The 25960-nt window shown below is 38.9% G+C and overlaps 1 pseudogene; it reads left to right on the top strand.

Annotated features, from left to right (window-relative positions):
* Positions 1-22708: 22708 nt before the first annotated feature.
* LOC114209360 (hsc70-interacting protein-like) lies at positions 22709-25630 on the top strand (annotated as a pseudogene).
* Positions 25631-25960: the final 330 nt, after the last annotated feature.

Raw genomic sequence — 25960 nt, forward strand, 5'->3', positions numbered from 1 at the left:
TAAAGATGTAATTTTATTATGAAACATAGAAATGTAGGGAGAAGGAGTGAATCTGCCCTAGTCCAAACACAACTACTATTAATATTTTAGGACAATTTCTTCAGTCAAGCCATTGTCTTTCTGCATTAGCACGAGGCCTCAGCCACATGCCTTATGTGATGATGGCCAGATAAAAAAAGAAACCACAGAGGTTTAGAGATGAGACCAGATCAGGCAAAGGAGATTTTCTTCTGAGTAGAAACTGCTGCTGATTTTTCTGTCTTCAATTTAATATAATACTCATGGCAAGGAGATAATTGTCTTGGTTGATTTTCTATGTCTTTTCCTATGGACAGGAACATAGTGTAGTGGGAAGATAATGAGCTTCCGCTAGAGGCCTAGCTCTCCCATTTATGACCGTGACCTTGAGAAGGTTGCTTATACACCCGTAGTCTTGGTTTTCTTCTCTGTAAGATTAATAATGCCCACTTTGTATGGCAACTGAGAGAACAAATATGACAATACACTAAAATACTAGGCACAAAGTACTTCCACATATTTTTTTAAAGATTCTAAAATAAATTTAGTATCGCTGGTAAAATTTTACCCATTCATCTTTCCACTTTAACTTCTTATACTTAATCACAACATTTTAAATCAGTATACTTGTATTTGATACCTAAAGAAAGAATTGCTATTCTTAACATGGTTTAGCTGACTTTCACTTAATTACATATTTTGGGTCATGGAAAACCCTCATCAAAAAATCTTGATCTATGCAAATACAATTCCAAACATCTGAATTAGTAACTATAGCTGTCAGAAAATAGGGACCATTAAGCCAAGTTTCAGCTGTTCCTTTATTTCAAGAAAAGGATACAGAGTATCACTGAATTATAATTTGAGGATGACTTTTTTCCTAGAATGTCAACAAAAATGAAGCTCCTCTTAGCTGCAGATAAAAAAAAAAACTCACCTGTGCTCTAATTTATATGTATCTCTCCCTTTTAAACATACCCTCAAAATTGAGTGATGAATAAAGAGCATTAAAAAAAAACATTTAGAAAATAAAGTCACTAAGTGAAATTTTATTTTCCTCTTGGAGATTTCACTTTATAAACTCATTCCAAGGGAAAAACTCAAATATGAAGAAATCAGACGTCAGTTGTGAAATCAATTATTTAGGTGTGGTGGGGCAATAAACGAAATATCTGAGCTTTAAAGAACTCTGCTAGCTACACTCTCTCCAGATTATCCAGAGCCATTAAGAAAACTCACTATTTGTCATCGTTTTATTTATTCCTTAATTTTTAAGTTTCTGAATTGCCTGGGACCAAGTAAAGTCCCAGTGGTCCTCAAAAACCAACCAGCCCAGGGTGTCTGGCTGGCTCCATCCCCTCTGTCCTGTTGACTTCAGAGTCGTGAGTTCAAGCCCCATGTTGGGCATGGAGCCTACTTAAAATAATAAAATAAAATAAATCTGGCCAGTACAGAATGCTCTTCTCAAGACCTGGGGGGTGAGCAGCTATTATTGAACACAAATGCCTAAAGCAGTAAAAGATGCTATGGCCAAATTAAAGCTGTGATGAAAATTCTGAGAAGTGAACCATCATGACCTGTAATATACATGCCTTGTCTATATCATACACAAACCTGACTTTTTCACAAATCCCAATGGTTACATTGCTAGTATTTATTCAAAAGAGAGAAATTTTCAAAGTTCTTCTTTCCAGGAAACATCATAACCCTCTGCATGAGTTAATGGGAAAGGCCATTCAGCGGTTTTACTAAAAGAGGCAGGATCCCTGCAAAGCTGAGTAAGTAGCAGGATAATAGTCATGTTGGATGCTAACTCTAGACAGGTGACATGCTTCTCTGGCCCCAGCCTTTTGCTGTCATGTCTCCACACCGATGCCTGTTGTCGGCAAGTAAAAAGTTTCTTGGTGTCCACAGTTTGCTTCTCAAATTCTGAGGACTTCTTTTCTTTTTTATTGATAATTATAGTTGAATTTTATCAGAGTGGAAAAGAATGTAATGTGAAAATGATTCACCTTCAGAAAATTCTTTCTACGACGATACATCAAATAAACTATTTTTCAGCTTTATTGAGATATTACTGACATATAGCATATGTAGGTTTAAGGTATACAACGTGATACGTTGATATGTGTATATATATATTGCAAAATGATTACCACACTAAGGTTAGTTAACTCGTCCATCACCTCATGGAATTGTGTGTGTGGTGATACCATTTAAGATCTACTCTCTTAACAACTTTCATTAATATAACACAGTATTGTTAATTATGGTCACCATGCTGTACATTAGTTCCCCAAAACTTAGTTATCCTATAGCTGGCAAGTCATACCCTTTGACCCATGTTTCCCCATTTCCCCCACCTCTAAATCGCCATTCTACTCTCTGTTTCTATGATTTTGGCTTTTTTAGGTTCTGCATGTAAGTGAGAACATGGTATTTGTCCTTCTCTGTCTGACGTATCTCACTTAGCATAAGGCCCTCAAGACCCATCCATGTTGTGGCAAATAGAAGGATTTCCTTCTCTTTTTTTTTTATGCCTGAATAATATTCCTCTGTGTGTGTGTGACATTTTCTTTATCCATTCATCCATCAACAGACACCTTCGTTGTGTCTATGTCTTAGCCGTAATGAATAATGCTGCAGTGAATGTGGGAGTGCAGATATCTCTTCACCACAATGATTTCATTTCTCGTGACTCTTCAGTAGCCGCCTCTCCTGTCTGGGCCACTGGCAGGGTATGGATCCCTGAGGGAGATGGAAAAACTATCCTCCTCCCTCAAGGTTCCTTGAGAGGTGGGGCAGTGGACTCTGCAAAAGAGGCCCCGGTGCTGCTATGAATTTGATCTTCCAAGTCTAGAACATTATTTCTAATCATCTCTCCAGTGCCATCCCTATGTCCTTCTGAAGTTGGCAAAAGCTTGCCTAAATGACCTGAGGGCCCTGCAAGAACCCATGATGGCACTAAGTGGACCTCGAGGTTTTTCTACAGAGAACATCGTCTGAACTATCTTCTCCTGTGGAACTGATTCATGAGGTGGTGCTCTGAATTCACTAATCCAATTACTTGTGATAAATGCTGCCCTAAGGAATAGAGAACAAAGAAGGGGAGGTCTGGAAAAGTCTGAAACACAGACCAGTACATGAGGAGAAATCCCCGTAACCAGGAAAGGAAAGAGTGATCTCCCCAGTTAGAAATTCCCTACTTCTCAGAAGCATCTCGACCTCCCATATTATTGGTTTGGCTCACAGGATTATTCATTCAGTGTGGTATTTCAGGACTTCTCTTCCACACATGAGCTAAATTCCTTCAAGCCAGTGACAGTCCCCTGGTTGGCTGCCTCTCTTCTCCGATAATGTAATTCTTTCCTATGAAGATGGATTTGACTAGAAATTCTATAATGCTGCTGTAATATTTCTCTCTTACTCTCCTCCTTCACACTTGCAGTGACATTTGGGCCATTTTTGTTTTAGCATAATGCATGGTCTTGCCATCCATAATTCCAAGGGCAACTATGAATTAAATGAGCATTAAGCACATTAGTTTTCAGTGCTATTAAGGCCATTAAGCATATTAGCAGGCCCATTACTTCATTTTCCTACAGATGTTTTAGTAATAGCGCCCACTGTGATCTCCAGTCATGAAGAAAATGTGAAGCCTCCCCAAGCAGAAGCAGCTACAGATATGGACAGGAGGCAAAGTTCACACGGACCAAATTGGATCATTAAGGGAAAATCATGCAAGCTCCAACCTGCCAGAGGACAGAGCGAAGCAGGAGATACTGCACACTGAAGGAAGACACTAACCTGTACCCACTTGGCCGCCCACCTCATTGTATACAGCTCATGAATTTGAAAGCCAAAAAGAGAAAGAGAAAGTCTGAAGTACAGTCTTGAACTATCTCTCTTCTGCCCTTTAAGTGGCAGCTGTAGAAGGAAAAGAACCCGAAGCTCCAGAAAAATCTAAAAGCTTCTTGATTTCAGTGTAAAGAAAAAAAAAAAGGACCAGAAATATTTAAAGAAGCCAAAATGAAAGAAACTCTAATTGAATGAGTCATTTCAGAACAAGCCTTGGAAACATTTAGCACATTCTTTTAATTAATTAGTTCTAAGAATGGTGCTGCAAATATTACCTATCTACCTCATGACAGAAGGAAAAATCTCCAACCCTGATTTCCGTGAACATTTATTCTACCCTTACTGAAATGTCTAGTTTACTTATCATAGGAAAACCACCAGGCTCAATTCCTTTTGGGAAATAATGTACCCAAATGAGAAAGAGGCATTCTACAGCAGAAGTGGTGCCAACGGAGTTGGGTGGAAATGTTTTAAATCTTTGCAAGTTACTGTTGGAAAAAGTTAAACCTAATGTAAAATTTCAAACTATGGCTTCAGACTGGAAAATCCTGGTTTCCGAGTATTTCATTTGAGGAAATGAGGAATGCTTATAGCTGTGAATAACTAAAGACCTGTTCTTAACCATGATGACCTTTGTTGTTTACTTAAGAGACTGGTGGTCTCAGTAACAACCCAGTAATGTTGTCAGGGAGCCAGACTCTTCCTATTTTCACTCTGCCATTCTTAAATATGTTGGCTTTTTGTTTTTGTGACTGCTACCTCATGATCACAACATGGCTACTGAAGTGCTGGGCATCACGTCTATAATCCAAACCAAAAGAAGAAAGAAAGAGCAGCCCAATAGGTGAGGGCCTACTAAAAAGAACAGACCCTCTGCACTAAATTGCAAAGTCTGTAGAATAGAGACGGCATCTATCTCATCTTTGTATCACCACCCTCCCTGGACAGATCCAATAGGGACACATGAATGCTCAAAAATCATGGATTTAAAAAGAAAACCATGTACTATACTAATCATGCTTGTCACCAACTACTAATCAGTCGGTTTTTAACTTGGATCACACCTTGAATGCTCTACCCACTGCATCCATCTCACCAGCTTGGGACAGACAGCCACAGAGATGCCACTTATGTGGTGCATAGCCTGGCAAGCCACAGACCACACAGTGTCAGCATGATGAACAGACATGCTGAGAGGAAAGTACCTCCAAGAGCAAATTCTGCCCTGTTTAAAAATAAAACTCATGAATTAACACAATGCATTGTTGGTTATTACCATGGCTTAGTGCTTGAGGAGATGTTCTTACTGTGACACATAACCAAAATATCTTTGTTCTCAACTTAAAATTTTTTTTTTATCCTCAAAGAGTTATAAAATAAATACGACCAATCCAAAACCAAACTGTGAAAATGCTGAAAAGTTATGCTCCCTTTCTCCATTTTTAGGCAGTTAGGTCCCAATGGTTTGCACTCCTAAATGGCTTTTGACATATATTGTCAAATTGCCTTCCAGAAAGTTCTCTGTAAACACTGATGAGAATGTCCCTAAACAGAAAATCTGTGTATGGATCATTTACTCCTGTCTTTGGTATCCCCATTTTTCTTCAGCAATATGCTAAATTAGGAAGAGTGATCCAGGGATAGGCCTGACTCTAGGTGGTAAATACTTATTAATGGGACTTGTCTGGGTAGTGGTTACTTTTAGTTTTCTGTACCTCTGCTCCCCATATCTGTCACCCACCAGCAGCATGAAGTCCCGCCTTTAAGAGAATTACCCAGATTCTGTATTTGTACAGCATTGCTCAGAAACAGAAAGCTCTCTCTTGCCAGTGTCTTTCTTTTCCCTCCCACAGAGACCAAACAGATGCTCTCTCCTAAACTTTGAATCTTCTCTGACCCCTGCAAAAGCAGTGGGTACTCTTGAAATCATTTGTTCAGTGAAAATAATGGTGTGTGGACCATCTGGTTCTTGCTGTCTAATCCTTCTGAATGTTCCTGGTCCCTGAATGTTACATCAACTCAGCGAAACTTTAATGTCCTTCCATTAAATTCCTCTTTTTCCTTAAGATATCCAGAATGAGCTCCTACTGTTTGCACACGTGGATTTCTTTTTCAAATTAATAAGCACAAAATCTCCAACATCCATTTCCCTGGAGCAGCCCTCATGCAATGACTGAGCAGGTCAGTGCAAAGGTATAAAGTCCAATCTACCTTGCCCCAATTTGAGACGACTCTGCAGGGCCACCCTAGCTCCAGAATGACCCATAAAATAGGAGAAGCTCTTTATCAACTGCATCACAGTTCAACTTTTCTCTTTGCCAAAATCCTATTTCCTTCATTTCTAAGAGATGCCGTAACATACCTATTGTCAGCAAACCTCTTATCAGAGTCTGCTTTCTGAGGAACCTTAGCAGCAGCAGCTAATGCTGGAAGTGATCCAAGACAGCAGATTTTAAAATGAGATTTTGGAGTTGGATCACCTGCCGGCAGCTGGCAATGCAGATCCCATCAGTGGTGGTAGTGACTGGTAGATCCTGGCATGTACTAGCATGCAACTCTTAACATTTTCACTGTGATGAATTGAGATGTTCTACGGATGGAAGGAAATGTGCTGGCAGCTGCAATGTTGGAGGCATTTGGGAGACAGAGGAAAAGTGTATAAGGAATAAGAGGGCTATTACTAGGGACAATCAATGCTTTGGAAAGACAATGAAAGGCTGAGAGTAAAGTCATCAGCAACTGAAGGCTACCTGTGAGAGCCAGGGGGCTGCAACTGAGGTTGAATTCTCAACTTCAACAAGTCTGTTATGCCAAAGTCAGCGTCCTCCTTGAAAAGGAATGGGGCCCTGAGAAAAGAAATTGGGACATCAGGGCCAGACTTGAACATTTCGAATCTCTAGACTCTCCTAAACCCTTTGGGTCTCTGGAAATGGACCATCTTGTCTATTAAAGGTTAGCACTTCTCTCTTGCTTTAGGATGACGCAGAACCCACTCCTCTGCAATACAATATGTGCCTCCCTTAGTGTCAATTTAAGGAAGACACGGTGCCAGAAAATTGAAGGGGAGGGAAACTTTCCTAAGTTTTTATATGAGTAAAGCATTTCCCTGATAGCAAATATCTGTATCCTCCTTAAAAAAAAAAAGATATTACAAGAAACAAAACTATAGACCAATATATTTCATGATCATAATGTAAAAACTCTGAACATTTTAACAAGATGAATCCAACAAAATATAAAAAGGATAATATTACATGATCTGAGGTTTGTTTCAGTTTTTAACATTCAAAAATCAATTTGGCAACCTACTGAATGGGAGAAGGTATTTGCAAATGATATGTATGATAAGGGGTTAATATCCAAAATATATAAAGAACTTATACAACTCAACACCAAAAAACCCCACCAAATATTCTGATAAAAAAATGGACAGAAGAACTGAATAGACATTTTCCAAAGAAGACATACAAATGGCCAACAGACACATAAAAAGATACTCATCACTAATCATCAGAGAAATGCAAATCAAAGCCACAATGAGATATCACCTCACACTTGTCAGAATGGGTAGAATCAAAAAGACAAGAAATAACAAGTGTTGGTGAGGATGTGGAGGAAAAGGACCCATTGTACATTGTTGGTAGGAATGTAAATTGGTGCAGTCGCTGTGGAAAATAGTATGGAGGTTCCTCAAACAATTAAAAATTGAAATACCATGTGATCTAGTAATTCCATTAGTGGATATATACCCAAAGAAAATGAAAACACTAATTCAAAAAGATATGTACCTCTAGGTTTGTTGCAGCACTATTTATAATAGCCAAGACATGAAAGCAACCCAAGTGTCCATCGATAGATGAATGGACAAAGATATGATATATATATGCTTGTATATACAATGGGTATTCACTGCGTGCGCGCACACACACACACACACACACACACACACACACACACACACACACACACAGAGGAATATTACTCAGTCATAAAAAAGAATGAGATCTTGTCATTTGTGACAACATAGATGGACCTAGAGGGTATTATGTTAAGTGAAATAAGTCAGACAGAGAAAGACAAATACCATATGATTTCACTTGTATGTAAAATCTAAAAAGTAAAACAAGCAAACAAAAAAACAAAAAGCAGAAATAGGCCCACAAATATGGAGAACAAACTGGCGGTTGCCAGAGGGGAGGGAGAGTGACGGGTTGGGTAAAATGGGTGATGGGGAGTGGGGTATATAGGCTTTCAGTTATGGAATGAATAAGTCATGGGGATAAAAGGTACAGCACAGGGAATATAGTCAATGGCATTGTAATAACATTTATGGTGACAAGATGGTAGCTACACTTGTGCTGAGCATAGCATAATGTATAGACTTGTCGAATCACTATGTTGCGTGCTTGAAACTAATGTAACATTGTGTGTCATCGTGTGTCAACTATATTTCAATTAAAAAATGTTATTCACTATACTAATATGCTAAAAAAATATTATCTTGATAGATGCATAAAGTTCATTTAACAGTATTCAACATCTATCCATGATACATACTCTTAGAAAAACTAAAAATAAAAGGGAACTTCCTCATCCTGATAAAGAGCATCTACAAAAAAATCCTATGGACTTAGTAGTGGTGAAAGATAAACAGCTTTATCCTTAAGATCAGGGACAAAGCAAGGATGTCTGCTCTCTCTGTTTCTATAAGACATTGTATTTTAGGTCCCATCCATTGCAATAAGGCAAAAAAACAAATAAATAAACAAAAGGCATCCAGATTAAAAAGGAAGACGCAAACTATTCTTATCCACAGATATGGTCATTTATGTAGAAAATTTGACAGAAGTTACAAAAAAAAGCTACTAGAATGAATAAGATTAGCGAAGTTGCAAGATAGAGATCACTATACAGAAATTTAAACCACATTCCCATACAGTAGCACTGAACAATTCAAAATTGAAATTCAAAAAAATCATTTACAAAATACTTAGGGATAAATTTGACAAAAGATGTATAAGACCTGTACATGGGAAACTATATAACATTGCTGAGAGAAATAAATGAAGATGTAAATAAATGGAGAGATAATGTCACGCGCATGATTTAGAAGACTCAGTACTGTTGTCAGTTCTCCACAAATTGAACCATAGGAACATAAGTTGAATGCATCTTAATCAAAATTCCAGCAGAATTTTTTATAGAAATTAGCAAGCCGATTCTAAAATGTGTATAGAAAGGCAAAGGGTCTAGAATAACCAATTTTTTTTTGCAAAAAAAGAACAGAATTGGACTATTTACATTGCCTGATTTAGATTTCTTAAAAAGCTAAGGTAATTAATATAGTGTGGTATGGGTAGAAATATAGATCAGTCACATCAGTGGAATTAAACAGAAAGTCCATGAATAGACCCAACCATATATGGCTGATTGATTTTAGTATATTCACAGAGTTATGAAATGATTCTAGGTTTAGAATATATTTTTCACCTCCAACAGAAATCTTATACAGATTATCAGTCACTCCCATTTCCCCTCTTCCCCTGCCCCTGGCAACTAATAAGTTACTTTTGTTTCCTTGGATTTGATTATTCTTGACATTTCATATAAGTGGAATCAAACAATATCTAACCTTCTGTATCTGACTTCTTTGACCTAGCATGTTTTCAAGGTTCATCCCTGTTGTAGTATGAATCAGTAGTTTATTACTTTTTATTGCTAACTAATATTCCATTGTGTGGATATGTCACATTTTGTTTATTCATTCATCAGTTGATGGACATTTGAGTTACTTCCACATTTTGGCTATTGTGAATAATGATGTTATGAACATTTGTGTACAAATTTATGTGTAGACATGTCTTACTTCTTAGAGATATATACCTAGGGATGGAATTGATGAATCATATGTTAACTCTATGTTAAAACTTCTGAGGAAATGCCAATTGTTTTCCAAAGTGGCTGCACAATCTTACATCCACACCAGCAATGACCGAAGGTCCCAATTTCTCCACATCCTCACCAACGTAACTTAATGTCTGTTTTTTTTTTTTTTATTATAGTCATTCTAGTGTGTATGGAGTGGCATCTAATTGTGGTTTTGAATTGACAAAGCAAGAAACAGCAAATGTTGGAGAGGTTGTGGAGAAAGGGGAACCCTCTTACACTGTTGGTGGGAATGCAAGTTCGTACAGCCACTTTGGAAAACAGTCTGGAGTTTCCTCAAAAAGTTAAAAATAGAGCTACCCTATGACCCAGCAATTGCACTATTGGGTATTTACCCCAAAGACACAGATGTAGTGAAAAGAGGGGCCACATACACCCCAATGTTTATAGCAGCAATGTCCACAATAGCCAAACTGTGGAAGGAGCTGAGATGCCCTTCAACAGACGAATGGATAAAGAAGATGTGGTCTATATATACAATGGAATATTACTCAGCCATCAGAAAGGATGAATACCTAACATTTGCATCAACATGGATGGAACTGGAGGAGATTATGCTAAGTGAAATAAGTCAAGCAGAGAAAGACAATTATCATATGGTTTCACTTATTTGTGGAACATAAAGAATAGCATGGAGGACATTAGGAGAGGAAGGGAAAACTGAAGTGGGGGCGGAATCAGAGGGGGAGACAAACCATGAGAGACTATGGACTCCGGGAATCAAACTGAGGGTCTTAGAGGGGAGGGGGATGGGGGGATGTACTGTATGGTGACTAACATAACAGATAATAAATAAATAAATAAATAAATAAAACAAAAAAATTAATCGTGGTTTTGATTTGCATTGTCCTATTGACTAGAGATGTTGAGCATCTTTTCTTGTGCTTATTAGCCATTTAAAAAATATATTTCTGTGCCTATTGAGGTGGACATGTGGTTTTTGTCTTATATGAATAGAGCATATCATATTTGATTTTCATATATTAGATCACTCTTGCATTCCTGGGAGAAATCCCTCTTGATACTGGTGCATAACCCTTTTTATATGTGCTGGATTCTGTTTGATAATATTTTGCTGAGGATTTTTGCCTCCACAGTGATAAGGAATAATCTGTAGATTTCTCTTTTTGTCATGTCTCTATCTGGTTTTGGTATCAGGGTAATACTGGCCTCATAGAATGATTTGGAAAATATTTGCTCCTTTTTTTATTTTTTAGAAGGGTTTATGAAAGATTGGTATTTATTCTTTAAATGTTTGGAAGAAATCATCAGTGAAGCTATCTGGGGCTGAGCTTTTCTTTGTGGGATGGTTTTAAATTACTAAATTAATTTCTTTATTTCTTAGAAATCTATTCAGATTATCAGGTTTTTCCAGGGTCAGTTTCAGGAGTTTATATTTCTAGCAGTTTATTCATTTCATCTAGGTTATTTAACTTGTTGCCATTCAGTTCTTAAGGCTTGCCTCTTTGGGCAGAAACTGTACCACTGCACAGGAGTTGGGGTACAGATAATGACTTCCTTATCTGGCAGTGACATCCTTGCTCTACTAATGGATGCTGAAGGGGGCAGGTGCTAATCTCTGGCTTTCCTGGCTTGCCTGCTCCTTGCAGAACCTCTGCCCTTATGAACAAGTTAGAGAGGAGGCTCCAGTGCGCAGTCTTGAAATAGTGTTTCTACCTTATGAGTACAGTCAAGGAAGAGAGCCTCAGTGTCTTAGGCCATGTATGATTGGAATAGAGCTTCTGAAGCACAAGGCTGGGTTGGGGGGAGAAACATGGGCAGCCTGCCTCTCCCAGGGTAAAGTTGCAGCCCCATATTCAAGGACATGGTGGGGAGCAAGAGCCCCCGTATCATTCTTGGCTACAGTTGCCTGAAGTAGAGCATGCACGGCAGTGTTTCCATAAGATGTAGCTTGAAGGTGGGGAGGAAGGAAGCAAGTCATTGCTCAGATGCCACAGACTCTTGCTCTCACCAAGTTTAGTAGATTTCCTTAAATGAGTATTTCCTCGTTTGCTGTGTACCCTTACGATAGTTCCCAGGCACTAAATGGTTGAGTTTTTAAGAAATAATTTTCTCCAGTAAAATGACTGTTATACTGGGTAAAGGGACCGCCCACTTCTCACTTCTTCATTCTGGAAGTCTGTTGCCCTTCACCTTCTCTCCCTACCCAGTCAATTGATTTGATTTTTTGGACAAAGGTACCAAAGGACTTTAATGAGGAGAGAGGGACCAAAGATAATCTTTTCAACAAATAATACTGGAACCATTGGCTATCCCTATGCAAAAAAAAAAAAAAAAAAAAAAAATTACCCTTGTTCCTTATCTCATACAATACACAAAAATTAATTCAAAATGACTGTAGACCTAAAAGTAACAGCTAGAAGTATACAATTTCTAGAAAAAAACATCAGAGAAAATCTTGGTAAACTTGGGTTAGGAAAAGTTTTCTTAACCAGGACACTAAAAGTACAAAGTATTAAAAGAAAAAGAAGATAAATTGGATTTCATAAAATTTAAAAATTGTCAGTCTTCATGAGATATTTAAGGATTGAAAAGGCAAGCCACAGACTGGGAGAAAATATTTGCAAATATTTTCTCATAAAGAATTTGTATCCCAAATGTATAAGGAACCCATACAACAAAATGAGAAGATACAAGGCCCAAATACAAATGGGCAAAAGACTGGAACAGATATTTCACTAAAGAAGAAAAACAGATGGCAAATAAGCTCATGAAAGATGCTCTACATCATTGGCCTCTAAGGAATGCATATAAAAACCACCATGAGATACCACTCTACACCTATTAGAATGGTTAAAATGGTTAAACTGATCCTACTAAGTGTTGGTGAGGAAGCAAAGCAACTGGAATTATCATACACTGTTTGTGGGAATGTAAATTGGAACATCATTGGAAGACTGTTGGTTTCCTAAAAACATAAGCCTACTCGATCACCCTGCCATTCCACTCCTAGGTCTTCACCCAAGAGAAATGAAAGCATATGCCCACAGAAGGACTTGTACATGATGTGCATAGCAGCCTTACTTGTAATAGCCCATAACTGGACCAAACCCAGATGTCCATGAACTGGTAAAGGAACAAATAAATTGTGGGAGAGCCTTACAAACGAGTGCCACTCAGAAATAAAAAAGAGTGGACTACTGATAAACACAAATGAATGAGTATCGTAAGGATTATGCTAAGTGAAAGAAACCAGAGACAAAAGCCTAGATATATTTCTATTTAGGTAAAATTCTTTAAAAGGCAAAACTATAGTCATAGAAAGCGAATTAGTGATTGCCAAGGGTCAAGTGATAGGGAAGAGAAGCTAGTAAGGGGGTTACACAACTACATACGTATATCAAAATTCATTAAAATGCACACCTAAAATGGATTAGTCTTATTTTGTATGTAAATCATACCTTAATATAGTTGATTAAAATGAGTATGTACAGGGGCACCTGGGTGGCTCAGTTGGTTAAGCGTCTGCCTTTGGCTCAGGTCATGATACCAGGGTCCCGGGATCGAGCCCCACATCGGGCTCCCTGCTCAGCACGGAGTCTGCTTCTCCCTCTGCCTCTGCCCCTCCCCCCTACTCATGCTCCCATGCACTCTCTCTCTCTCTCACTAATAAATAAATAAAATCTTTAAAAAAAAATAAAATGAATATGTACAGTATGTCATTTATATAAGAGTGTAAAACATCAAAATAATACTATATATTATGGATTCATATGCATATGTTATGAATGTAAAATGATACATGGGAAAATACACCAATTTTAGGAACATGGTTATCTCCTGGGGTAGAGAGAGGAAGACGGGATGGGTTTGGGGAACTTTGTATGGGTAATCTCCTATTCCTCCTGCTTTTCCCATTCCTCCTTCCTTCCTTTCTCCTTTTATGTTTAGTTGGCTTCATATTTTATAATAATTTTAGATTCACATAAAAACTGAATAGATAACACAGAGAGTTCCCAAAGAACTCTGTCCCCTTCAGTGTTCCCAATTATTAACACCTTGTACTTCGGTTGTACATTTGTTACATGGACCAATGAACATTTGTGAATGAACTAATGTTGATACATTATTATTAACTGAAGTCCATAGTATAAATTAAGGTTCACTTTTTGTGTTGTTCAGTTCTACAGTTTTTGACAAACACTGCCATGTATTATAGTATTATAGTATTATACAGCCTAGTTGCATAGTTTGCCCTAAAAACCCGTGCTTCACCTATTCATCCCTCTCAGGCTTCCCCTGAGCTGTGACAAACCTGATCCTTTTACTGTCTCTATAGTTTTGCTTTTTTTCTAGAATGTCATATAGTTGGAATCATATAGTATGGATTCTTCTTTCAGACTGGCTTCTTTCACTTGGCAATATGCATGTGAGTTTCAGAGGGAAACTTTTGAGGGGCTTGGGATCATTAATTTTTATTATTGAATATCCTATTGTCTGGATGTACCACAGTTTGTTTATCCATTTGCCTATTGAAGGACATCTAGGTTGCTTCCAGTTTTTGGTAGTTGTTAATAAAGCTGCTCTAAGCACACATGTGCACATTTTTGTGTGGACATAAGCTTTCAACTCAATAGCATATGTATCTAGAATCATGACTGCTGGGTTTTATGGTAATCTATGTTTGGCTTTGTGATAAACTGCCAAACTGTCAGCTCAGTCGTTAAGCGTCTGTCTTCAGCTCAGGTCATGATCCCAGGGTCCTGGGATCGAGCCCCACATTGGGCTCCCTGCTCCGCGGGAAGCCTGCTTCTCCCTCTCCCACTCCCCCTGCTTGTGTTCCTTCTCTAGCTGTGTCTCTCTCTGTCAAATAAATAAAATCTTTAAAAACAAACAAACAAAACAAACAAACAAACAAACAGTCTTCCAAAGTGGTTGTACCAGTTTGCATTCCCACCAGAGATGAATGAGAACTCCTATTGCTCTGCATCCTTGTCAGCATTTAGTGTTGTCAGGGTTTTGAATTTTAGCCATTCTACTAAGTGGTATCTCATTATCATTTTAATTTCCAATTCTCTGAAGAAACTTGCCACCTGTGTATCTCATATGGTAAAGTGTCTCTTCAGACTCTTTGCCCATTTTTTAAATTGGGTTGTTTGTTTTCTTATTGAGTTTTCAGAGTTCTTTATATATTTTGGATACAAGCCCTTTAAAAGATATGTGTTTTGTAAATATTTTCTCCCCATGTGTGGCTTCTATTTTCATCTTCTTTACAGTGTCTTTCACAGAGTATAAGTTCTAAATTTTAATAAAATCCACCTTATCAATTTTTTTTTCTTTCATGCATCACGCGTTTAGTGTTGTACCTAAAAACTCATCACCAAATCCAAGGTCATCTAGATTTTCTCCTATGCTATATTCTAGGAGTTTTATAGTTTTCATATTTTACATTTATGTGCATATTGGATTTGATTTGCTAACATTGTGTTGAATAGTTTTGCATCTATGTTCATGAGAGATATGGTCTATTGTTTTCCTTTCTTGTGATGTTTTATTTGGTTTTGGCATTAACAGTAATGCTAGTCTCATCAAATGAGTTTCCATCTCACTGCTTTTATTAATCATCAGTTCTCATATGTTGTCTACTTTTTCCATTAGAACCCTCAACATATTAGCCATAAAATTTATCTTATTTTATTTTTTTAAAGATTTTGTTTATTTTTATTTTATTTGAGAGAGAGAGAATGAGAGATTGAGAGCACGAAAGGGAAGAGGGTCAGAGGGAGAAGCAGACTCCCTGTTGAGCAGGGAGCCCGATGCGGGACTCGATCCCAGGACTCCAGGATCATGACCTGAGCCAAAGGCAGTTGCTTAACCAACTGAGCCACCCAAAGATTTTCTTTTCTTTTCTTTTTTTTAAGATTTTATTTATTTATTTGACAGAGAGAGACACAGCAAGAGCAGGAACACAAGCAGGGGGAGTGGGAGAGGGAGAAGCAGGTCTCCTGCTGAGCAGGGAGCCCGATGCGGGACTCGATCCCAGGACCCTGGGATCATGGCCTGAGCCGAAGGCAGACGCTTAACAACTGAGCCACCCAGGCGCCCGATTTTATTTTCTTTAAGTAATCTCTGTACCCAACATAGGGCTTGAACTCACAACCCAAAGATCAAGAGTCGCATGCTCCACTGACTGAGCCAGCCAGGTGCCCCAGATAAATTAGGTAGTTGGTAATTCCAAATCTGTAACATATCTGAGTCTGGTTTTGATGCTTGCTTTCTCTTTTCAGATTGTTTTTTCTTGCCTTTGAGCATGCTTTGTAATTTTTTGTTGAAAGCCAGACATGATGTATTAGGTAATAAGAACTGAAAAAAATGGACTTTTCGTGTGAGGTCCTATGTTAATCTGGCTAGGAACTGGGCTGTGTTTAATGTTTTCTGTGACTATTTGTGCCAGTGGCTTCAGTTTCCTCTAGTCCCCTTGTTTGTTTCTCTCCTCTGTTATCTTTGGGTTTCCCTATGAACTCCTTCTTAAATAGAAGCCCTTATAGCTCTCTTAGTTATAATCCACAACTATTATACTGGAGCCCTGCTGATGTGGTGTTAAGATGTTAGGGAGGGGAAGCATTATTTAACCTTATGATTAAATCTCAGTCTTTCAGTGGGTTGGAGTCCCTTGGCCTTGAGCTCCAAAAGTGTTTCTTAGCCATTTTTTCCCCTTCCCTTATGTGCTACAAGAGGGGTAGGCCTTTGGAGAGGCCTAGAGTTATCTAATTGCCACTTTTCCAGGTCAGATAAAGCTCTGGTAAAGTAGTTTACCTTGGAGGAGAAGTCTTTGTCATGGAGAATATTCTGTGTGTATTTCAAAGTGATTACTTTTCCTCTGGGCATAATTTAAAGGATTAGTTTCTTCCTCCTCCTTCCCAAGACAGGAGAGAATTTTTCTCCGCTCTTTACCAGGAGATCCTGGGGGACTCCTGGAAGTAAAATGCACAGAAGTGCAAGCCTTCCCTAAGATTAATCACTCAGGAGTGTTTAACTCTCAAGCTAGTCCACACTTCGCCTGCAGCAATTTGTCAAAATGATCATTTAAGTGTTCCTACCAGTTACTGGCTCTAGCCACCTCTGCTCCCAGGAAGCAAAGTATGGCTGTGATTTTCTTTATTTGCCTATCTCTCCAGTTTTGTGGAGGCAGTTTGCCCTGTGGCCTCAATTCTCCAACGGATCCAAGAAAAGTCATTGGTTTTCAGTTTGTTTGGCTTTTTTCTTGTTGTGAAAATGGGAATGGTGACTTCCAAGCTCTTCACATGTTGGAACTAAAAGCACAAGCTCTCTTTCTCTCTTCTTTGTTCTTTCTTTTCGTTCTATTCCCTTCTCCCATCATTCCTCCCACCCTTCCTCCTTTCCTTCTTACTGAAGCATTGTTGGCAAATGTTAATATCTATTTAACCTCAGTGGTTTGAGTTCCCCTAAATTCAGGCTAGAGGCAACAGTGGTGGCATTCCTTGAGGAGGCAATGCTGTTCATTGAGAGCTTGAATTTACATTCCAGACTCACTTTGCAGTTATTAAAATAAAATGAGCTTCAGTTTCTGTAAAAAGACCCACAGTAATCAAATCAGCAAGAAAGCACATAGACCTCCAAAGCTCACTTAATAGTCCTTTGGCACATTAGAAAGGCATTTTAAAGCATTCCAATAGCTAACATTTAAGTGTGTTCCAGACAGGAGATATTGCTTTGACAGTCATTCCTGGTGCATCCTATTCACCTGCCTTTCATCCAGAAGCAGTAAGGCTCTTGAGAGTTTTCAGGGAGTTAGATTGGTAGAAAAAGGCCCTCAGAATGAAGACTCATGTCCACTCAAGGTTCAGATTGAAGCACTTTATGAAGCCAACACACCTGGGTTTGTAAGCTATTTAAGATTTTGATTATCACTATTAATCATCTTTATAATAATAGCAATAATAACAAAATACTTTCGTCTCATCCAGCATATAATTCCAGTACTGCCTGGTTTTATGTATAAATGGTTTAACATGCCCACTATTATAATTTTTATTTTCCCTTATTCATAAGTAAAAATTTCTGTTTTATCAGAGATTTACATCATGTTAGGATCTTGTTGACCAGCTTCACATTCAGAGTATTTGTTTTTCCGTCACATAAGTACATACCAAATGGTTTGGCATGAGTTCAGGTGTCCCTAGTACACTGTTACCTATCAGTTACAGCTGCTTCTGGATGTTAGATTTCTCTCCCTGCCATGGCCAGATTTTGCCATGTGCCTTCTGCTGGAGGTTGGGTGGTGGTTAGTTATATGATATTATATTAGTTAGATAGGGCTGACATAACAAAATACCACAGGCTGGGTGGTATAAAAACAGAAATTTATTTTCTCATAATTCTGGGGACTAGAAGTTCAAGATAAAGCTATCAAACAGTGTTGGTTTCATCTGAGGCCTCTCTCCTTTGCTTGTAGATGTCTGTCTTTTCCCTGCATCCTCACATGGTTTTCCCTCTGTGTGTGTGTCTGGCTCCTAATCTTCTCTTATTGTATGATATCAGTCATATTGAATTAAGACCCACCTTAATGCCCTCATTTTAACTTAATTACCTCCATAAAGACCCCATCTCTGAATATAATCATATTCTGAGATGCTGGGAGTTAGGAACTCAGCATATGAATTTGGGGGGACACGTTAAGTAACCGCACTGGAGATAGAGAGGGAAAGATCATTTTTTTAAGTTGCTCACTGTATTTGAGGCACTTTACAACATTATCTCATCCTCACAAAATCTTATGAGGGAGGGGTTATTCTGATTTACAGATGAAGAGACTGCAAGAGAAAGTCAGGCTGTTAGGGAGTGCTGGGGTCAAGATGAACACCTGGGTCAGGCCAGCTTCCAAGCCCATGTTCTGTCCACCAAATCACACTACTTGTCTTTGCCTGATGTCCTCTGTGTCTTGCCTCCTTTGGCCCTCTCTACTGAGTGACTTGAACTCCTGGCACCACCACTGCCTACTCCCCGATCCAAATTATCAATCAAGAGATTTGAGGAAATAAACATGACTTGTCACTAGAACAGGTGATGGGCTCTTGTCCTAGAGTAATCCAAAGCCTCAGGCCTTCCTTACAGCCTCAAGGTCAGCACAGACTCAGTAATTAGAGCAATACATTTACCGGGGCAGTTTCCCTTAATGTATCTTCCCATCCGGGGGTGCTCCAGGCATCACTTACAGCAAATCACTGCTCACGGATCTGGGAGCTTGTTCTGAGGCAGTTGCTGTAGGAATGCCTGTTATCACTAGGCACAATGTCCCAGAAATATCTCTTCTGAGCTTAGCACATTCCTTGCAACTAGGACTCATGGCAAAATAATCCTTTAATACAGGCCTATCATACACCAAACATATTATTGAAATATTTGCATTGCTTCTTTTAAAACCTACAAATAGGACCAGCCTTGAATGTAGGCCAAGGGGACAGCTGCCTCTGGAATGATTTCAGGACACCCAGGAAAATGTCCTTGATTAAAGACCTTTGTCTCCCACTGGATATTGATTTTCTGGCTTGTGTTCTGTTTTTCTTTTTAATTACCTACATTTTCCACTCTACTATTGTGAAATGAATTATTTTTGTATCATTGAGCAATTAACTCATATTCTATTTACAGCTCTCAGACAAAATGTTAAGCAATTGCTCTCAGAATTTCCCCACTTGCAAATAACTGAGGTTGATTTGCAAAGGTTTCAGAGCTAATTCAACCATTTGATTAGTACTGACGCTGACAGAAAGCAAAAAGAGAGTCGTTGGACCTGAGTCTTCAGCTCTGCCACACAAGTACATATCATTTCACATTGATTTTTGCAGGCACTCCTCCTGGGCTGATCTGCTTCAATTTACAGAGACAGTCTCGGTATTTGTAGTAAGGAGTAAATATTAATCTATAAAACTTGGGAATTTGCCTCTATACAGAAGAAATTATAAATATAGGCAAAAATCATAAGAACTAGAAGGGAATTTAGAGATCATTTATTTCAGTCCCCTGATTTTGTGGCTAAGAAAACCTAAATTTAGTAAAATTAAGAGATTCATCCAAGGCTTCACAATAGGTTAATGACAGAACTAACTAGACATTGACCCCAAGTCCTGGCCTCTCCCTCCATTTCCTATTATACCCTGAATAGGTATGTACGTCTCTACTGGCCTCCAAAATTGGGTTTCAAAACAACATAGTTGTTTTTATTTAAAAAAAAAAAACATAGTTTTTTAAAGACTAAATATAAGTCAGGAAAAATTCATGTGTTAGTCTTTAAAGATATTCAAATAACTAAGTTATGACTTCTGCCAGCTTAAAAAAGAGGAAATGTGATATTTAAAATGGCATACTAAAACATCATCTATTTCCTAAGTTTTATTTCAATTTACAGTATTTCTAAACCCCTATGTGTAGTTCCTGTACTTCTATGATGTAACTCTGAGTCTAAACTAACAGCTGAAAATGAAAATATGAGGCAGTAGAAGCAGTGCCAAAATCAGGGTCACTTACAGAAAACGCCCTAAAGCGTTCTGAGGGGACACTGTCGAGGATTGTAGACCTAAAAGTTAAACCTGTTTGGTTCATGGGCTCATACTGACACAAATTATGTTCTTGCTCTTCTGCCAAGTTGATCTAACCTTCAGGTAGTCTGCATCATTCTTGGGAGCAGGTGTTTATTAGGATGCAAAGGGCTCCTCTCAAGTCCTGCCCTCTGGGGTCTTTCTCATCACCCTTGTACTTTATAGTAATCATTATCTGTGACCCCCCCCCTTGCCCTATTGATCATATGTACTGAATAGTACCATACTTATTTATGTTCCTGTCCTAGCTCCCTTAGATCATAAGATGACCATTTTCAGGTGTTTGTGCCCATTACAGGACCCAGGGCAATCCTCTGCAAGCCATGTGTGGCCCAGAAATTCTTGTTGAATAAATGAGTAAGTGCGTAACTGCCTAAGATGAAAAGTCACATCTGTTACAAACTGGTTGCATAAGAAAATACAATGTAGGGGCGCCTGGGTGGCTCAGTTGCTTAAGCGACTGCCTTCAGCTCAGGTCATGATCCCGGAGTCCCGGGATCGAGTCCCGCATCGGGCTCCCTGCTCAGCAGGGAGTCTGCTTCTCCCTCTGACCCTCCCCCCTCTCATGCTCTCTCTCTCTCTCTCTCATTCTCTCTCTCAAATAAATAAATAAAAATCTTTAAAAAAATAAAAAAAATAAAAAAATAAAAAATAAAAATAAAAAAAAGAAAATACAATGTATTTCATGTGTTTAAGAATTTAAAAGTTTACTATGAAAGGAAATGTCATTTCTTATAACTGTATGGATGGCCATTATTCTCATTATTTACACTTTTCTGTCCTGTTGGTGGATTTATCTGTTATTTTTGGATCTTGGCTTGCATTAGTGAATATAAGTTACACTGAAGATGTCTATGGAGATCCTAAAATAGTCATGCATCTATTGTGGCAAGATAAATTTAGAATAGTCCAGGTTTCTTAATTTATAGGTAAAGCAATCAAGGCTTAAAACATTATATTTGTTCAAGGTCAAAAGTAAAAGCAAAGTGATGGTAGACACCTATATTTGTTATAGATATCAAATAGGAATTTTTTTTACATATTTGTGAACTAAAAAAATGCATTCACTTGCACACACCTCAGTTCTTTGGCTTCTATGTGGAAATTAACTTTTAGGAAAGAATCCATATTATTTGTTTGTTTGGTTTTTTTTTTTTAAGTTTAACTTACTTATTTGAGAGTGAGAGAGAGCCCAAGTAGGGGGTCAGAGAGAACAGACTCCCCATTGAGCAGGGACTCCCCCCCCCCAAGGTGGGGTCGATCCCAGGATCCTGAGATCATGACCTGAGCTGAAGGCAGACACTTAACCAACTGAGGCACCTGGAGCCCTGAAAGAATCCAAATTATAATTGGAGTAAAGATCTGACATAAACATGCCACTAGCTTTGCTTAACTTTGTGAAGAATGTCCTAATATTAAAGGGAGCTAAATATTGACATGGATTATTGGGATGGGGAGGAAAGTAGAAGCGTGGACAGGTTGTCATCACCAGCAATACTAATTTTTTTTTTTTTTAAAGCTTATCACTTGGGAGAAAAGTGAGTCTTCAATAATTAAAGAAGAGTCATTCATAGTTGACTTACTTTTCTATCTTTTCTTACCTCAAGGACTAGTGGCTCTTTTCTTTCCAGTTAATCTATTCATTTTCAGACCCCTGTTTTTCCCTGTGCTTCCCTCCCTGGGGTACCTGACAAGACTCTTCACTCTTCAAGTCCAACTCAAATGTTCTCTCCCTTGAAGAATTTACTCTAATCCTCCATGTTAGAAGCACACACTCCCTTCATTGCATGTTCACAGATTTCTTCCACTCATGGTGGCTTTTATTAGAGCCTGAGTCCCTGAACATGATAGGACCCTCACTAGCTCCTATCACTCTAAGCTTGGTCATTGTCCTGGATGTAAGTCCTGACTCTGAACTTCCTCTCTCATGACCATTGTTCTCAATTGTTTCCTACCTTTTCCTTTTCCTCCTTCCCAAATCTTTGCACTGTATACTCTGAAAGCCATAATGCAGTAGTTTTGAAGATATTTTGATCATGAAACAAAAAATAAATCCTTTTCTTTTTCACAACTCAGAAAACACATGGAATATGTATATATTTTATAGAACAATGTGGACTGCACTCTAGAATTTTCCATTGTCTTTTTAAAAAAATACTCGTTGTTGGACAATTGTATATCCACATTAAAAAAATGAAGTTATATCCTTACCTCATACCATACACAACACTTAACTCAAAATTAATCATAGGCCAGCACCTGGAATCGGGCCACAACCTCAGCTGCACCTGCCGCCTGCTGCCTGCCACCATCTCTGGACCATGGACCCCCACAAAGTGAGCGAGCTTTGGGCCTTCATGAAAATTGTGTAAGCAGGATCCGAGCGTTCTGCACACCGAGGAAATGCACTTTCTGCGGGAGTGGGTGGAGAGCATGGGGAGTAAAATACCACCCGCCACTCATAAAACTAAATCAGAAGACAATATCAAGGAAGAAAATAAGAAGGCAGAGGAAAACATAAAGACAGACTAACCATCAAGTGAGGAAAGTGATCTAGAAATTGACAATGAAGGTGTGATTGAAACACATACTGATACCACTCAAAAAATGGGAGATGAAAATGTAGAGATAACCGAGGAAATGATGGATCAGGCAAGTGCTAAAAAAGTGGCTGCCATTGATGCCCTAAGTGATGGTGAACTACAGAGAGCCATTGACTTGTTCACAAATGCCATCAAACTGAATCCTTACTTGGCCATTCTGTATGCCAAGAGAGCCAGTGTCTTCATCAAATTACAGAAGCCAAATGCTGCCATTCGAGACTGTGACAGAGCTATTGAAATAAATACTGATTCAGCTCAGCCTTATAAGTGGCGAGGGAAAGCACACAGACTTCTGGGCCATTGGGAAGAAACAGCACATGATCTTGCCCTTGCTTGTAAACTGGATTACGACGAAGATGCTAGGGCAATGGTGAAAGAAGTTCAACTGAGGGCCCAGAAAATTGCTGAACATCGGAGAAAGTATGAGCAAAAACGTGAAGAGCGAGAGATCAAAGAAAGACTAGAAAGGATTAAGAAGGCTCGGGAAGAACATGAGAGTTAAGAAGGCCCAGAGGGAGGAAGAAGCCAGACCACAATCAGGAGCTCAGTATGACTCTTTCGCAGGTGGCTTTCCTGGAGGAATGCCTGGAATGGCAGGGGGGATGCCTGGAATGGCAGGAATGCCTGGGCTCAATGAAATTCTTAGTCATCCAGAGGTTCTCACAGCCATGCAGGATCCAGAAGTTACAGTGGCTTTCCAGGATGTGGCCCAGAACCCAGCGAATATGTCAAAATATCAGAGCAATTCAATGCAATCCCCATCAAGATACCATCCACTTTTTTCAAAGAAATGGAACAAATAATCCTAAAATTTGTATGGAACCAGAAAAGACCCTGAATAGCCAGAGGAATGTTGAAAAAGAAAAGCAAAGCTGGCGGCATCACAATTCCGGACTTCCAGCTCTATTACAAAGCTGTCATCATGAAGACAGTATGGTACTGGCACAAAAACAGACACATAGGTCAATGGAACAGAATAGAGAGCCCAGAAATAGACCCTCAAATCTATGGTCAACTAATCTTTAACGAAGCAGGAAAGAATGTCCAATGGAAAAAAGACAGTCTCTTCAACAAATGGTCCTAGGAAAATTGGACAGCCACATGCAGAAGAATGAAACTGGACCATTTCCTTACACCACACACAAAAATAGACTCCAAATGGTTGAAAGACCTAAACGTGAGACAGGAGTCCATCAAAATCCTAAAGGAGAACACAGGCAGCAACCTCTTCGACCTCAGCCACAGCAACTTCTTCCTAGAAACATCACCAAAGGCAAGGGAAGCTAGGGCAAAAATGAACTATTGGGATTTCATCAAGATAAAAAGCTTTTGCACAGCAAAAGAAACAGTCCACAAAACCAAAAGACAACTGACAGAATGGGAGAAGATATTTGCAAATGACATATCAGATAAAGGACTAGTATCCAAAATCTATAAAGAACTTATCAAACTCAACACCCAAAGAGCAAATGATCCAATCAAGAAATGGGCAGAAGACATGAACAGACATTTTTCCAAAGAAGACATCCAAATGGCCAACAGACACATGAAAAAGTGCTCAACATCGCTCGGCATCAGGGAAATCCAAATCAAAACCTCAATGAGATACCACCTCACACCAGTCAGAATGGCTAAAATTAACAAGTCAGGAAACGACAGATGTTGGCGGGGATGCGGAGAAAGGGGAACCCTCCTACACTGTTGGTGGGAATGCAAGCTGGTGCAACCCCTCTGGAAAACAGTATGGAGGTTCCTCAAAAAGTTGAAAATAGAGCTACCATACAATCCAGCAATTGCACTACTGGGTATTTACCCCAAAGATACAAGTGTAGGGATCCAAAGGGGTACGTGCACCCCGATGTTTATAGCAGCAATGTCCACAATAGCCAAACTGTGGAAAGAGCCAAGATGTCCATGGACAGATGAATGGATAAAGGAGAAGTGGTATATATATACAATGGAATATTATGCAGCCATCAAAAGGAATGAGATCTTGCCATTTGCAACGACGTGGATGGAACTGGAGGGTGTTATGCTGAGCGAAATAAGTCAATCAGAGAAAGACATGCATCCTATGACCTCACTGATATGAGGAATTCTTAATCTCAGGAAACAAACTGAGGGTTGCTGGACTGGGGGTGGGGTGAGGGGGTGGGTGGCTGGGTGATAGACATTGGGGAGGGTATGTGCTATGGTGAGTGCTGTGAATTGTGCAAGACTGTTGAATCACAGATCTATACCTCTGAAACAAATAATGCAATATATGTTAAGAAAAAAAAAAGAAGAAGAAGATAGCAGGAGGGGAAGAATGAAGGGGGGGAAATCAGAGGGGGAGACGAACCATGAGAGACGATGGACTCTGAAAAACAAACTGAGGGTTCTAGAGGGGAGGGGGTGGGGGGATGGGTTAGCCTGGTAATGGGTATTAAAGAGGGCACGTTCTGCGTGGAGCACTGGGTGTTATACACAAACAATGAATCATGGAACACTACATCAAAAACTAATGATGTAATGTATGGTGATTAACATAACAATAAAAAATTTAAAGAAAAAAAATATCAGAGCAATCCAAAGGTTATGAATCTCATCAGTAAATTATCAGCCAAATTTGGAGGTCAAGCATAATGCCCTTCTGACAAATAAAGCCCTTGCCTAAGGAAAAGCAACGATCACCTAATGGATGTTGCAATAATACAAACCAGTGTACCTCTGACCTTCTCATGAAGAAAGCTGGGGTGCTGTGAAGAAAATCCCTACCTCTCTGTCCCACAGGCAACTGAAACATTCTATAGTGGTTTGCCATTACGGTATTCATTCAGATAATGTTTTCCTACTAGGAATTACAAACTTTAAACACTTTTTAAACCTTAAAAATACTTAAAAACATATTAAAAGGGTGTGTTGGTCCCTAAAAAAAAATTAATCATAGACCTAAATATAACAGCTACAACTATA

This window comes from Eumetopias jubatus, unplaced genomic scaffold, assembly GCF_037043125.1.
Source record: "Eumetopias jubatus isolate StellerSeaLion01/CBP00866 unplaced genomic scaffold, mEumJub1_p1.0 scaffold_6, whole genome shotgun sequence".
Taxonomy (NCBI): domain Eukaryota; kingdom Metazoa; phylum Chordata; class Mammalia; order Carnivora; family Otariidae; genus Eumetopias; species Eumetopias jubatus.